The sequence below is a fragment of the Otolemur garnettii genome, unplaced genomic scaffold (assembly GCF_000181295.1).
Source record: "Otolemur garnettii isolate 467f Iridium unplaced genomic scaffold, OtoGar3 scaffold00071, whole genome shotgun sequence".
Taxonomy (NCBI): Eukaryota; Metazoa; Chordata; class Mammalia; order Primates; family Galagidae; genus Otolemur; species Otolemur garnettii.
In genome coordinates this window covers 3,984,994-3,988,765 of record NW_003852466.1, presented here as the reverse complement: position 1 = coordinate 3,988,765, position 3,772 = coordinate 3,984,994, and the positions used below count along the sequence as shown (strand labels likewise).

Genomic DNA, 3,772 nt, shown 5'->3' with positions numbered 1-3,772 from the left:
TGAACCTGCCAGCTCAGGTGTATATAGCTGGCGCCTTAGCCACTTGAGCCACAGGCGCTGAGCCCCTTCTCTAGTTTTAATTGAACATTTTGTGTGTGTGTGTGTGTGTGTGTGTGTGCGCGCGCGCGCACACACGCGTGCGCTTTGGCCGGGGCTGGGTTTGAATCTGCCACCTCCCGCATATGGGGCAAGCATTTTACGCTTTTGAGCCACAGGTGCCGCCCTAATTGAACATTTTATATGATTTCCTTTTATCTCTCCACCCTTGTGTCATTTATACTTCTTTTAAGAACATTTTTAGTGATTGCCCCAGAGTTTACAATATATTTTACAAGCCATCTAAACTCACCTTCATATATTTTTATACTTCTTCCTGTGGTGTACCTTACAGTACAGTGGTCCCATGATATCCTTGGGGAATTGGTTCTGGGACTCCCCCATGAGTGCCAAGTCCCTTATGCCAGATGGCATTTTATTTGCATATAGCTTGTGCACACCCTCTCATATAGAATCATGTATCACTTAACGACAAAGACACAATCTGAGCAGTGCACTGTGAGTCAATCTTGTTTGTGTGCACGCACAGACCTAGGTGGGAGAACCTGTCACACACCTGGACTGTATGGCACAGCAAACCCAGGAAGCACGGGCCTGTGGGCAGTTGTAGCATAATGGTATTGTGCAGCTAAACATATGTAAACATAGAAAAGGTATAGTAAAAATATGCTATAAAAGATAGAAAATGGTACACTTGTGTAGGGCACTCACTATGAGTGGAGCTTACTAAACCTGAAGTTGCTGGGTGAATGAGGAGTAAATGTGAAGGCCTAGGACAGTGAATTTCAACTGGTGTGCCGGGAGAGGATCTCAGGTGTGCTGTGAAAAATTTTAAAGATCAGCTTGGTGCCTGTGGCTCACGCAGCTAAGGCGCCAGCCATATACACCTGAGCTGGCGGGTTCGAATCCAGCCTGGCCCACCATACAACAATGACGGCTGTAACCAAAAAAAAAAAAAAATAGCTGGGCGTTGTGGCAGGCACCTGTAATCCCAGCTACTAGGGAGGCAGAGGCAAGAGAATCACTTAAGCCCAGGAGTTGGGGGTTGCTGTAAGCCGTGATGCCATGGCACTCTACCCAGGGCAACAGCTTGAGGCTCTGTCTCAAAAAAAACCAAGAGAAAAAAAAAAAACCAAGACAAACATATACATTGGCAGAGGCCTACTTAGTGTCAGAATCATTGGTGTCACTGTCCTCCACCTCATCTTGTCCCACTGGAAGGTCCTCCGGTGGGCAGTAACAGCATGGAGCTGTCAGCTCCTGTGATAGCAGCGCCTTGTTCTGATACCTCCTGGAGGACCTGCCTGAGGCTGTTCTACAGTCCATTCTCTTTTTATAAGGAGGAGTCCACTCTAAAACAACGATAAAAGTATAGCACAGTAAACACATAAACCACTAACATAACTGTTAATTATCATTATCAAGCATTCTGTACTGTACTTAATTATATATACTAGTCTTCCATCTGACTGGTTTGTCACACCAGCTCACCTAACATGTGAGTAACACAGCCCATCAGCCCACTGTGGCTGCTACAATGTCACTAAACAATAGGAACAATAGGAATTTTTTCCATTGTGAATCGTATAGGACCACAGTTGTATATGCAGTCCATTATTTTTCAGGGCATGGCTATATTTTAAATCATTTCTAGGTTACTTATAATGCCTGATATAATGTAGAATCTTCTGATCCGTAGTCAGGTGCATTACGCATTGCGCCATTGGCTCCATGTTACACCTAATGTAAATGCTAAGTAACTAGTCATTTTACTATTTTTGGTGTTATTTTTATTATTGCATTTTTGTATTGTTTTCAGGAAATAGAATAATACCACCTCACAAACCCTGAAGAAGTTTTCTGATTTGGAAGGTAATCACTGTGTCTGAACAATCTATTTGGAACTCCGTGACTGTCCGGCTGTAGGACGGTGAGGCCCCTCTCAGCACACATGGCGCTGCCAATCCACATAACCAGACAGCCAGGTCTTTAAGATCCTAAAAACAATATATTTAATTAAACTCCATAATAAGTTTAATGTCTCACCAAATCAATACAGGCATGAAAAAATTAAAAAAAAAAAAGATCCTAAAAACAATTGCCAAATTGAAGTGTGCGCCCTTTCTTCTAGCTTCTGGGTAGGCTTCTCCTACTGAGGGAGTCAGTTCTTTCACAGTTTCGCCGTCCGAGTGGAGGTCCGCGGTCTGCGGCACTGCCGGTTTCCCAGGGGAACTGGTTCACCCCGTCACTGGTGGGAAGGCCGGGCAGCCGCAATGGGGGGTCTTCTCAGTCCATCAGCTTCTCTGGCCACGTCTTAATTTCCTCCTGGGTAACACGTGACTCCATCTCCATCAGATCGCCCTGGCCTCCCAGCCCACAGGGCCTTGAGCACAGAGTCTGTTATTTTTTATTTGGTTTTGGGGGAATGCTTTGATTCACAGTTGGTTGAATCTGTAGATACGATCCCAAGGATCTGGAATGCCAACTGTTTCCCTTCTCCTCTGTCATCCCTGTGACTTGGCTGGCTTTTATTTATATATATGGCGTAACAGTGCATTATCATTATTGCTTTATTTATTTATTTATTTATTAATCATAGCAGTGTACATTAATACTATCATGGGGTACAGTGTACTGTTTCTGTATACAATTTGAAGTACTTTCATCCAACTGGTTAACATAGCCTTCATGGCATTTTCTTAGTTGTTGTGTTAAGACATTTATATTTCTACATTTAGAGAGATTCACATGTACCCTTATAGGATGAACCATAGGCGTGATCCCGCCAATCACCCTCCCTCCCCCCACCCTCCCCCCTCCTCTCCCCTCTCCTCATGTTGTCACCCTTGGTAAGAGTGCGGTGGCACCACACAGCTCACAGCAACCTCTGACTCCTGGGCTTAGGCAATTCTCTTGCCTTAGCCTCCCGAGTAGCTGGGACTACAGGCATCATTATTGCTTTAAACAGTTCTCTTTTGGACTGGTTGAAAGTAAAAAAAAATTATCTTTCATTTATTCCTTTCTGATATTTTTTCTTTCTTTATGTAGATCTGAGTTTTTGACCTATATCATTTTCCTTCTTCCTAAAGACTTTCTTTTAACCTTCCAGGGTAGATTTGTTGGCGATAAATTCTTTCAGTTTTTGTCTGTCTGAGAAAGACTTTATTTCTGATTCATTTTTTCTTTTATTACTATTACAGATTTGTCAGACTGTTATGTTTCACTCACAAAAAGAGTGAAGGGGTATCCCACAACTGAAGTCATCATTCAAAATTTCTGGTTCATTTTTGAAAGACATTTTCACTGGGCATAAAATTTGTGGTTGATAATTTTTTCTTTCGACACAAAAGATTTCACTCCACTCTCTTTCTGCTTGCATAGTTTCTGAGATGTCCACTGTGACTCTAATCCTAGGTCCCTTACAGGTTACGTCTTCCTCCCTCTCCCTGACCCTGGCTGTGAGACAGACTGTGTTATGCTCCGTTATTTCACTTCCAGGAACACAGTCGACAGTGGCCTTTCTGATTTACCACGCAGTTTTCAACTTGCTCTGCTTAAAGGTATTGCTAGAAGGGTTTCATTGTTTCTGTCTGTGCAAACTTTATGTTTCTGATTTTGTGTCTCTGAAAACTTTCATAACGATCCACGTATTTCATTCTTTATAAGTGTCCCTTTTATAATAATGTTTAGTAGGTGCACAAAGAATGTCTTTTTC

The 3,772-nt window shown here is 42.7% G+C and overlaps 1 non-coding gene across 1 annotated transcript; it reads right to left on the bottom strand.

The window, feature by feature from the left end:
• Window positions 1-3,257: 3,257 nt before the first annotated feature.
• Window positions 3,258-3,330, bottom strand: LOC111726576. The gene has a single exon (XR_002774322.1). It is a non-coding gene; the product is annotated as a small nucleolar RNA SNORD101 (small nucleolar RNA).
• Between the last annotated feature and the right edge of the window lie 442 nt (window positions 3,331-3,772).